The following is a 13,068-nucleotide window of genomic DNA, read 5'->3' on the forward strand; positions in this document are numbered from 1 at the left end:
AAACTCTGGAAATTTCATTTCATCCTCCAGCAGCAATACATTTGGCCCAGAAACTCAAGTTTTACATACGATTTCCTTATATGCATGACACATCTTTTTTACCTCACTTAAGGAGAATTCTAATCAATCATTTTCCAGCTGTTGATGTTAAGTTTATCTTAATGAACCCTAGAACTATCAGTAATATGTTGCGTCATAAAGAGAGATTACCTCCTTTAATGCAATCCGGCGTTGTCTACATTTATACTTGCTGCCGATGCAATAGGCAGACTTACGTTGGAAACACGCGCCGCTTGCTTAAGGTGAGATGTGATGCACATATGGGCATTAGTTTCCGTACAGGGTGTAAACTGTCCAACCCAGAACTATCCAACATTAGAAATCATGGGAAATTTTGTAAAAATAGTATAAACTATAAGGATTTTAAGATATTGTTATCAAGTCCATACGCACATCACCTTCCAATTTTAGAATCTCTAGCTATAAAGAAACTAGTTCCAACCTTGAACAACCACTCTTCATCTGTTCCCTTGTACATAGCTTAAACCCGGCCCTTCTTCTTGTTTACTTTCGATGCGTTTCCCATGCAGCAACCGAACGTCGTTGAGACAAGGTGTCTTTTTTAACTATTCCTAATTATAATAATGCCTTTTTATTTATTTTTTATATTTCGTTTTCTTGTATTTCATTTTTTAGAGTGACTTGTATTTCAATGTTGTGAATTTCCTTGTATTACTTTATTCAATGTGTGTTTTTTTTTTATGTCAACAAAAATAATTTAATGCTGTATTGTATATCAGTTTTTATCTTTTATTTTAGCCTGGATGATGAGACATTTGTCTCGAAACGTCGCAATGAGAATAAAGTGACATATGATTAATGCTGTCTTCTTCAACGCCTCGATATATATATATATATATATATATTAGATATATATATATATATATATATATATATATATATATTTATATATATATATATACATATATCGAACTACAAATGTCCTTTAATATCTAATTCGCTCTACCTCGGAATTAATATATTTTCATATATGCTTAACCGAGGGGGAATTTATTAAAGCGATAATAGAATTGGCGATCGACAGGCGCGAACTAGCGACCTCCCAATTCCAGGACTGGCAGTGAAGCCTTAAACCACCCCGACACCGCAAGAGATGTGTCGGGGTGGCTTAAGGCTTCACTGCCAGTCCTGGAATTGGGAGGTCGCTGGTTCGCGCCTGTCGTTTGCCAATTCTATTATCGCTTAATAAATTCCCCCTCGGTTAAGCATATATGAAAATATATTAATTCCGAGGTAGAGCGAATTAGATATTAAAGGACATTTGTAGTTCGATATATGTATAAGAATCACGGTAATGTGATAGACTTATATATATATTCATATATATATATATATATATATATATATATATATATATATGTATGTATGTATGTATCTACATATATATATTCAGAGGACCCAAATGAGAGATTCAGTGTCATCACGATGCAGAGAAATCCGGTTGATTAGATGGCGAACTGGATATAGGCTGAAAAGAATATGAAATATGCTTCTGAAGTTATGGGCATTGTTGGAGATGTTACTATTAAATATTAGTAATGTACAAAAATCTTTATTCTTAAAGAATATCAAATAATGCTAAATCTCATTAACAATGCATAGGGCTCTCTTAGAGGAGACAAACGTAATTAGACGAACAGAAATCAATAGTGAATGTATAGTTGCAGGTATTGAGATTAGTAAAAAAATGAACCTGTAAGAAAGGAATTTTTTTTGTCAGAATTTCTTTGGGAATTTTTGTAATTATAAGGTCCCATGGTGTAATGGTTAGCACTCTGGACTTTGAATCCAGTGATCCGAGTTCGAGTCTCGGTGGGACCTCACCTTTACTTACTATTGCAGGAGTAGAAACAAGTTTTCCTGGATTTAACAAACAAACAAAAATATACGTCCCAGTCACATGTAAGATAAATACATCTCTGTGAATTTACAGTGAACACTACATAACTGAACTCTGCTGTAAATATTCCTTATCATAAATGCTTCTATGAAGCGATGGTACCATTATCAGGATTATATAAGACACAAGGCTAAAGGTAATTGAAAAGCTCGATGTAAACTCTTGGAATGTAACTGACTAAGACATACCAAATCTAGGTTTTGGAGTCATACAGAAAGAGCTTATTGACAATACACTTAGAAAAATTCAAGGTAGGATATATATATATATATATATATATATATATATATATATATATATATATATATATATATATATATATATATATATATATATATATATATATATATATATATATATATATATATATATATATATATTTGTTTATTTATTTCTATCGTTCCTTAAATTTTTCTAATTGTGTCATCAATAAGGTCTTTCTGTATGACTCCAAAGCCTAGATTTCGTATGTCCTAGTCAGTTACGTTTACATCAAGCTTTTCAATTACCTTTAGCCTTGTTTCTTATATAATCCTGATAATGGTACCATCGCTACGTAGAACCGTTTGCAATAGGGAATATTTACAGCAGACTTCAGTTATGTAGTGTTCACTGTAAATTCACTGAGATATATTTGTCTTATACGTAGCTGGGACATATATTTTTGTTTGTTTGTTAAATCCAGGAAAACTCGTTTCTACCCGTGCAACAGTAAGTAAAGGTGAGGTCCCACCGAGACTCGAACTCGGATCACTGGATTCAAAGTCCAGAGTGCTAACCATTACACCATGGAACCTTATAATTAGTAAAAATTCCCAAAGAAATTCTGACAAAAAAAATTCCTTTCTTACAGGTGCATTTTTCTAATAATCTCAATATCTGCAACTATACATTCACTATTGATTTCTCTTCGTCTAATTACGTTTGTCTCCTATGCATTGTTGATGAGATTTAGCATTATTTGATATTCTTTAAGAATGAAGATTTTTGTACATTACTAATATTTAATAGTAACATCTCCAACAATGCCCATCACTTCAGAAGCATATTTCATACTCTTTTCAGCCTATATTCAGTTGGCCATCTAATCAACCTGGTTTCTCTGCATCGTGATGACACTGGATCTCTCATTTGGGTCCTCTGAATATATATATAATATATATATATATATATATATATATATATATATATATATATATATATATATATATATATATATATCTAATAAAAGGAGCCCATAAAAACACCAAAATATAGAGAGAAAAGTACTATATTTCAGAGACTGCTGTCTCTCTCTTCAGGTATATGAATGAGAAAAGTTTACAGAAAAGGTGGTATTTATACCAAGAGATCCATCCACAGGTAAGCCAATTTAGGTCACCCCCGCTGATAATCTTCCTTTAATCTTCTTAAGCGTTGGTTGAATGAAAACCTTATCGATCACATCTGAATCCCATGCTCCTTTTGAGATGTTCATTACCTGCCTCTCTTTTATTAAGGCTGATTCCATCATTTGACTCTTGTACCGGCAGTTGCTGCTATAAATTATACGTGACAAATTCCAACTTATTCTATGGTTATGTTCATTTATATGGTTGAAAATAGCTGAGTTCTGTTGTCCATACCTAACTAACCGTTTGTGTTGTATTAATCTCTGGGGAAGTGATTTTCCTGTAAATCCGATGTAAGATTGGTCACAGTCCTGGTATGGGATCTGATAAACCCCAGTGTCCTTGGGGGATGTCTTTTGTTGGACGTTAATCAGGGATTTGGCTAAGGTGTTCGGGTAAGTAAATGCAAAAGGGTTAAATTTTCCGAGAGTCTGAGCCACCTTCTTAATCGTGTCCAGGTGTGGAATTTTTATTTTATTGTTGGGTGTATCTCTGGTCTTGTCTTTAGGGGGTCGGTAGAAAATTACGTTTGCTTTGTGAATTGCTTTCTCAGTTATATGGTCAGGATACTTTAAAGACGAAAGTTGCTTATGAATTAGTTCAAATTCTTTTTCCAGGAAATCTGGGGAACAAATTCGTAAGGCTCTTAAGAACAGGTTGCTGGCTACACCTATCTTGATAGTAATGTCGTGATAGCTAAAGTAGTGAATGTATGAAAGTGAGAACGTTGGTTTTCTGTATATGGTAAATTTGTATTCTGTCGTGTCTCTGATTATTAAAACATCAAGAAAAGGAATTTTGTTGTCTGTTTCCCATTCAACTTTAAATTTGATGCTGGGTACTAATGCGTTTAATTTTGAAAGGGATTCATTAAAATTGCCCCACCTATTATCCCAAAATGTTAGAATATCATCAACATATCTCTTCCAAAACATGTTTTTGGGTTTTATTGCATTTATTACTGTAGTTTCAAAGTATTCCATGTACAGATTGGCCAAAACAGGACTTAAAAGACTACCCATACTACACCCGAATTTTTGCTTGTAGAATGATTCCCCGAATGAAAATACGTTATTAGATGCACATAATTCAACTAACTTTATTATTTTGCCAAGCGCCAATGGGAAATGATCTGAATAGGGGGATAATTTTTCCCTCAAAAACTGAAGAACGTCCTGTACTGGTACTTTTGTGAATAGGGAATCTACGTCAAGGCTTAAAAGTTTTATGTTGTGAAGTGGTATATGTGCTTCTCTGAATTTGTGACAAAAATCTTCCGAATGTTTAATGTGACTGGGAGAAAAAGTGCCTAAAAATGGGGAAAGGAGGCTAGCTAACCATTTAGAAATTTTGTAATTGAAAGCTCCGGCACATGAAACGATGGGTCTGAATGGAAGATTGTCTTTGTGAGTTTGGGAAGGCCATAAAAGTGGGGGAATTTAGGATTAATTACTTTAAATTTCTCTAATAGTTCAATACTCTTTTTGTCTTGGCTAATTAATCTTACTTTCCGAAAAAAATTCAGTGGGGACGTTTTGGAGGGGATTTTTCGTCAGTTTGTCGTAAGTGTTTATGCCGTTAAGGAGATGGTTAATTTTGTCGAGGTAGAAGTCTTTGTCCATTATGACGATTTTGCCGTCTTTGTCTGATCTACTTATTATAACATCTAACTTTTTTAGCGAGCGGACGGCTGTTATAAATCTACGGGGAACAGGATATTTCTTATTTAGGTCAGTTAAAGCATTTAGTAACACACCTTTTAATCATATCTCTTCACGGCTGTAGTTTCTGTCAGATATGAATTTATCAAAAGCCACTGTGAAGTTAAGATTGTTTTTGCAGTCTGGCATAAGGGCAAAAGATAAACCTAGATTTAAAACTAAATGTTGAATTACAGTAAGGGGGGTGTTGGATAAGTATAAAACTTTGTCTTGTTGCTCAAGATTATTCCATGCGCTATTGCTTATTAAGTTATTTAACTTGCGTAAAAGTTTGTTGGAATGAGTCACGCTATTATAGGCAGCAATGTCGGAACAGAATGAAATCAGATACCTGTATATGTGGTCCGTAGTGAGGAGGCGAAGATTAGACTGAGTTCCATATATCACTGCATAGTACGAAGATGTTTTTCGTGTTGGCGATTCCTTCCTCCAGGAGAATCGTATGTGAGAGAGGGAAAGGGTCCGATTGCAGAGTCCATCTCCCGAATCCGTACATTTTTGGTAGTACTTGTTCTTTGAGGCATTATTCTAAGAAGTGTTTTTTATTTTTCAGCCGATGTAGTCTGATCAGTTCTTTCTCCAACTTGCGGAAAACTGGCTTAAGTTCTTGAAGTAAGTGAAGAATCGTGGAAGGGCGGTTGAATTCCATAATAGGCCGAAAATGACTAGTAAAAATGTTCGGTTACAACAGAATTCCATCTAATAAAAGGAGCCCATAAAAACACCAAAATATAGAGAGAAAAGTACTATATTTCAGAGACTGCTGTCTCTCTCTTCAGGTATATGAATGAGAAAAGTTTACAGAAAAGGTGGTATTTATACCCAGAGATCCATCCACAGGTAAGCCAATTTAGGTCACCCCCGCTGATAATCTTCCTTTAATCTTCTTAAGCGTTGGTTGAATGAAAACCTTGTCGATCACATCTGAAATCGACGCTCCTTTTGAGATGTTCATTACCTGCCTCTCTTTTATTAGGGCCGATTCCATCATTTGACTCTTGTACCGGAGGTTGCTGCTATAAATTATACGTGACAAATTCCAGTTTATTCTATGGTTATGGTCATTTATATGGTTAAAAATAGTTGAGTTCTGTTGTCCCATACCTAACTGACCGTTTGTGTTGTATTAAAAGAGAAGCAGGTAATGAACATTTCAAAAGGAGCATCGTTTCACATGTGATCGACAAGGTTTTCATTCAACCAACGCTTATGAAGATTAAAGGAAGATCAGCGGGGGTGACCTAAATTGGCTTACCTGTGGATGGATCTCTTGGTATAAATACCACCTTTTCTGTAAACTTTACTCATTTATATACCTGAAGAGAGAGACAGCAGTCTCTGAAATATAGTACTTTTCTCTCTATATTTTGGTGTTTTTATGGGCTCCTTTTATTAAATGGAATTCTGTTGTAACAGAACATTTTTACCAGTCATATATATATATATATATACATATATATATATGTATATATATACATACATACTATATATATATATATATATATATATATATATATATATATGATATATATATATATATATATATATGTATATATATATGTATATACATATATATATATATTATATATATATATATATATATATATATATATATATATATATATATATATATATACTATATATATATATATATATATATATATATATATATATATATATATATATATATATATATGCATATATATATATATATATATATATATATACATACATATATATATATATATATATATATATATATATATATATATATATATATATATATATATCTAATATAAAAAGCCCATAAAAACACAAAAATATAGAGAGAAAAGTACTATATTTCAGAGACTGCTGTCTCTCTCTTCAGGTAGATGAATGAGAAAAGTTTACAGAAAAGGTGGTATTTATACCAAGAGGTCCATCCACAGGCAAGCCAATTTAGGTCACCCACGCTGATAATCTTCCTTCAATCTTCTTAAGTGTTGGTTGAATGAAAACCTTGTCGATCGTATCTGAAATCCATGCTCCTTTTGAGATGTTCATTACCTGCCTCTCTTTTATTAAGGCTGATTCCATCATTTGACTCTTGTACCGGCAGTTGCTGCTATAAATTACATGTGACAAATTCCAGTTTATTCTATGGTTATGTTCATTTATATGGTTGAAAATAGCTGAGTTCTGTTGTCCATACCTAACTGACCGTTTGTGTTGTATTAATCTCTGGGGAAGTGATTTACCTGTAAATCCGATGTAAGATTGGTCACAGTCCTGGCATGGGATTTCGTATACCCCAGAGTCCTTGGGAGATGTCTTTTGTTGGATGTTAATCAGGGATTTGGCTAAGGTGTTTGGGTAAGTAAATACAAAAGGGTTAGATTCTCCGAGGGGGTGGGTTACTCTCTTAATTGTGTCCAGGTGAGGAATTTTTATTTTATTGTTGGGTGTATCTCTGGTCTTTTCTTTAGGGGGTTGGTAGAAAATTACGCTTGCTTTGTGAATTGCTTTCTCAATTATATGGTCAGTATACTTTAAAGATGAACGTTGCTTGCGAATTATATCTTGATAGTAATGTCGTGATACCTAAAGTAGTGAATGTATGAAAGTGAGAACGTTGGTTTTCTGTATATGGTAAATTTGTATTCTGTCGTGTCTCTGATTATTAAAACATCAAGAAAAGGAATTTTGTTGTCTGTTTCCCATTCAACTTTAAATTTGATGCTGGGCACTAATGCTTTTATGTATGTATATATCTATATATATATATATATATATATATATATATATATATATATATATACATATATATATAATATATATATATATTATACATTATATATCATAAATATATATATATATATAATTATATATATATATATATATATATATATCTACATACATAAAAAGCATTAGTGCCCAGCATCAAATTTAAAGTTGAATGGGAAACAGACAACAAAATTCCTTTTCTTGATGTTTTAATAGTCAGAGACACGACAGAATATATATATATATATATATATATATATATATATATATATATATAATATATATATATATATATATATATATATATATATATATATATTCAGAGGACCCAAATGAGAGATCCAGTGTCATCACGATGCAGAGAAATCAGGTTGATTAGATGGCGAACTGGATATAGGCTGAAAAGAATATGAAATATTCTTCTGAAGTTATGGGCATTGTTGGAGATGTTACTATTAAATATTAGTAATGTACAAAAATCTTCATTCTTAAAGAATATCAAATAATGCTAAATCTCATTAACAATGCATAGGGTTCTCTTAGAGGAAACAAACATAATTAGACGAAGAGAAATCAATAGTGAATGTATAGTTGCAGGTATTGAGATTAGTAGTAAAATGCACCTGTAAGAAAGGAATTTTTTTTTGTCAGAATTTCTTTGGGAATTTATACTAATTACAAGGTCCCATGGTGTAATGGTTAGCACTCTGGACTTTGAATCCAGTGATCCGAGTTCGAGTCTCGGTGGGACCTCACCTTTACTTACTGTTGCAGGAGTAGAAACAAGTTTTCCTGGATTTAACAAACAAACAAAAATATACGTCCCAGTCACATAAAACATAAATACATCTCGGTGAATTTACAGTGAACACTACATAACTGAACTCTGCTGTAAATATTCCTTATCATAAATGCTTTATGAAGCGATGGTACCATTATCAGGATTAAATAAGACACAAGGCTAAAGGTAATTGAAAAGCTCGATGTAAACTCTTGAAATGTAACTGACTAAGACATACCAAATCTAGGTTTTGGAGTCATACAGAAAGAGCTTATTGACAATACATTTAAAAAATTCAAGGTAGGAGATATATATATATATATATATATATATATATTATATATATATATTATATATATATATATATATATATATATATATATATATATATATATTTGTTTATTTATTTCTATTGTTCCTTAAATTTTTCTAATTGTGTCATCAATAAGGTCTTTCTGTATGACTCCAAAGCCTAGATTTCGTAGGTCCTAGTCAGTTATGTTTACATTAAGCTTTTCAATTACCTTTAGCCTTGTTTCTTATATAATCCTGATAATGGTACCATCGCTACGTAGAACCGTTTGCGATAGGGAAAATTTACAGCAGACTTCAGTTATGTAGTGTTCACTGTAAATTCACTGAGATATTTGTCTCTATACGCTTAAGCTGGGACCAGATATATTTGTCTTATACGTAGCTGGGACATATATTTTTGTTTGTTTGTTAAATCCAGGAAAACTCGTTTCTACCCGTGCAACAGTAAGTAAAGGTGAGGTCCCACCGAGACTCGAACTCGGATCACTGGATTCAAAGTCCAGAGTGCTAACCATTACACCATGGAACCTTACAATTAGTAAAATTCCCAAAGAAATTGTGACAAAAAAAATTCCTTTCTTACAGGTGCATTTTTCTAATAATCTCAATATCTGCAACTATACATTCACTATTGATTTCTCTTCGTCTAATTACGTTTGTCTCCTATGCATTGTTGATGAGATTTAGCATTATTTGATATTCTTTAAGAATGAAGATTTTTGTACATTACTAATATTTAATAGTAACATCTCCAACAATGCCCATCACTTCAGAAGCATATTTCATACTCTTTTCAGCCTATATTCAGTTGGCCATCTAATCAACCTGGTTTCTCTGCATCGTGATGACACTGGATCTCTCATTTGGGTCCTCTGAATATATAATATATATATATATATATATATATATATATATATATATATATATATATATATATATATCTAATAAAAGGAGCCCATAAAAACACCAAAATATAGAGAGAAAAGTACTATATTCCAGAGACTGCTGTCTCTCTCTTCAGGTATATGAATGAGAAAAGTTTACAGAAAAGGTGGTATTTATACCAAGAGATCCATCCACAGGTAAGCCAATTTAGGTCACCCCCGCTGATAATCTTCCTTTAATCTTCTTAAGCGTTGGTTGAATGAAAACCTTGTCGATCACATCTGAATCCCATGCTCCTTTTGAGATGTTCATTACCTGCCTCTCTTTTATTAAGGCTGATTCCATCATTTGACTCTTGTACCGGCAGTTGCTGCTATAAATTATACGTGACAAATTCCAACTTATTCTATGGTTATGTTCATTTATATGGTTGAAAATAGCTGAGTTCTGTTGTCCATACCTAACTGACCGTTTGTGTTGTATTAATCTCTGGGGAAGTGATTTTCCTGTAAATCCGATGTAAGATTGATCACAGTCCTGGGATGGGATTTGATAAACCCCAGTGTCCTTGGGGGATGTCTTTTGTTGGACGTTAATCAGGATTTGGCTAAGGTGTTCGGGTAAGTAAATGCAAAAGGGTTAAATTTTCCGAGAGTCTGAGCCACCTTCTTAATCGTGTCCAGGTGTGGAATTTTTATTTTATTGTTGGGTGTATCTCTGGTCTTGTCTTTAGGGGGTCGGTAGAAAATTACGTGCTTTGTGAATTGCTTTCTCAGTTATATGGTCAGGATACTTTAAAGACGAAAGTTGCTTACGAATTAGTTCAAATTCTTTTTCCAGGAAATCTGGGGAACAAATTCGTAAGGCTCTTAAGAACAGGTTGCTGGCTACACCTATCTTGATAGTAATGTCGTGATAGCTAAAGTAGTGAATGTATGAAAGTGAGAACGTTGGTTTTCTGTATATGGTAAATTTGTATTCTGTCGTGTCTCTGATTATTAAAACATCAAGAAAAGGAATTTTGTTGTCTGTTTCCCATTCAACTTTAAATTTGATGCTGGGTACTAATGCGTTTAATTTTGAAAGGGATTCATTAAAATTGCCCCACCTATTATCCCAAAATGTTAGAATATCATCAACATATCTCTTCCAAAACATGTTTTTGGGTTTTATTGCATTTATTACTGTAGTTTCAAAGTATTCCATGTACAGATTGGCCAAAACAGGACTTAAAAGACTACCCATACTACACCCGAATTTTTGCTTGTAGAATGATTCCCCGAATGAAAATACGTTATTAGATGCACATAATTCAACTAACTTTATTATTTTGCCAAGCGCCAATGGGAAATGATCTGAATAGGGGATAATTTTTCCCTCAAAAACTGAAGAACGTCCTGTACTGGTACTTTTGTGAATAGGGAATCTACGTCAAGGCTTAAAAGTTTTATGTTGTGAAATGGTATATGTGCTTCTCTGGATTTGTGACAAAAATCTTCCGAATGTTTAATGTGACTGGGAGAAAAAGTGCCTAAAAATGGGGAAAGGAGGCTAGCTAACCATTTAGAAATTTTGTAATTGAAAGCTCCGGCACATGAAACGATGGGTCTGAATGGAAGATTGTCTTTGTGAGTTTTGGGAAGGCCATAAAAGTAGGGGAGTTTAGGATTAATTACTTTAAATTTCTCTAATAGTTCAATACTCTTTTTGTCTTGGCTAATTAATCTTACTTTCCGAAAAAAATTCAGTGGGGACGTTTTGGAGGGGATTTTTCGTCAGTTTGTCGTAAGTGTTTATGCCGTTAAGGAGATGGAATTAATTTTGTCGAGGTAGAAGTCTTTGCCCATTATGACGATTTTGCCGTCTTTGTCTGATCTACTTATTATAACATCTAACTTTTTTAGCGAGCGGACGGCTGTTATAAATCTACGGGGAACAGGATATTTCTTATTTAGGTCAGTTAAAGCATTTAGTAACACACCTTTTAATCATATCTCTTCACGGCTGTAGTTTCTGTCAGATATGAATTTATCAAAAGCCACTGTGAAGTTAAGATTGTTTTTGCAGTCTGGCATAAGGGCAAAAGATAAACCTAGATTTAAAACTAAATGTTGAATTACAGTAAGGGGGGTGTTGGATAAGTATAAAACTTTGTCTTGTTGCTCAAGATTATTCCATGCACTATTGCTTATTAAGTTATTTAACTTGCGTAAAAGTTTGTTGGAATGAGTCACGCTATTATAGGCAGCAATGTCGGAACAGAATGAAATCAGATACCTGTATATGTGGTCCGTAGTGAGGAGGCGAAGATTAGACTGAGTTCCATATATCACTGCGTAGTACGAAGATGTTTTTCGTGTTGGCGATTCTTTCCTCCAGGAAAATCGTATGTGAGAGAGGGAAAGGGTCCGATTGCAGAGTCCATCTCCCGAATCCGTACATTTTTGGTAGTACTTGTTCTTTGAGGCATTATTCTAAGAAGTGTTTTTTATTTTTCAGCCGATGTAGTCTGATCAGTCTTTCTCCAACTTGCGGAAAACTGGCTTAAGTTCTTGAAATAAGTGAAGAATCGTGGAAGGGCGGTTGAATTCCATGATGGGCCGAAAAATGACTGGTAAAAATGTTCTGTTACAACAGAATTCCATCTAATAAAAGGAGCCCATAAAAACACCAAAATATAGAGAGAAAAGTACTATATTTCAGAGACTGCTGTCTCTCTCTTCAGGTATATGAATGAGAAAAGTTTACAGAAAAGGTGGTATTTATACCAAGAGATCCATCCACAGGTAAGCCAATTTAGGTCACCCCCGCTGATAATCTTCCTTTAATCTTCTTAAGCGTTGGTTGAATGAAAACCTTGTCGATCACATCTGAAATCGACGCTCCTTTTGAGATGTTCATTACCTGCCTCTCTTTTATTAGGGCCGATTCCATCATTTGACTCTTGTACCGGAGGTTGCTGCTATAAATTATACGTGACAAATTCCAGTTTATTCTATGGTTATGGTCATTTATATGGTTAAAAATAGTTGAGTTCTGTTGTCCCATACCTAACTGACCGTTTGTGTTGTATTAAAAGAGAAGCAGGTAATGAACATCTCAAAAGGAGCATCGATTTCAGATGTGATCGACAAGGTTTTCATTCAACCAACGCTTAAGAAGATTAAAGGAAGATCAGCGGGAGTGACCTAAATTGGCTTACCTGTGGATGGATCTCTTGGTATAAAT

At 33.5% G+C, this 13,068-nt stretch overlaps 4 non-coding genes across 4 annotated transcripts; 2 read left to right on the top strand and 2 right to left on the bottom strand.

Moving 5' to 3' along the window:
* The first annotated feature begins 1,830 nt into the window (after nucleotides 1-1,830).
* On the top strand, nucleotides 1,831-1,902 carry Trnaq-uug (transfer RNA glutamine (anticodon UUG)). Its single transcript has one exon. It is a non-coding gene; the product is annotated as a tRNA-Gln (tRNA).
* Nucleotides 1,903-2,705: 803 nt separating this feature from the next.
* Nucleotides 2,706-2,777, bottom strand: Trnaq-uug (transfer RNA glutamine (anticodon UUG)). Its single transcript has one exon. It is a non-coding gene; the product is annotated as a tRNA-Gln (tRNA).
* Nucleotides 2,778-8,540: 5,763 nt separating this feature from the next.
* Trnaq-uug (transfer RNA glutamine (anticodon UUG)) lies at nucleotides 8,541-8,612 on the top strand. The gene has a single exon. It is a non-coding gene; the product is annotated as a tRNA-Gln (tRNA).
* An 800-nt stretch (nucleotides 8,613-9,412) lies between these two features.
* On the bottom strand, nucleotides 9,413-9,484 carry Trnaq-uug (transfer RNA glutamine (anticodon UUG)). Its single transcript has one exon. It is a non-coding gene; the product is annotated as a tRNA-Gln (tRNA).
* Between the last annotated feature and the right edge of the window lie 3,584 nt (nucleotides 9,485-13,068).

Source organism: Macrobrachium nipponense, chromosome 35, assembly GCF_015104395.2.
Source record: "Macrobrachium nipponense isolate FS-2020 chromosome 35, ASM1510439v2, whole genome shotgun sequence".
In the NCBI taxonomy this organism is placed as follows: domain Eukaryota; kingdom Metazoa; phylum Arthropoda; class Malacostraca; order Decapoda; family Palaemonidae; genus Macrobrachium; species Macrobrachium nipponense.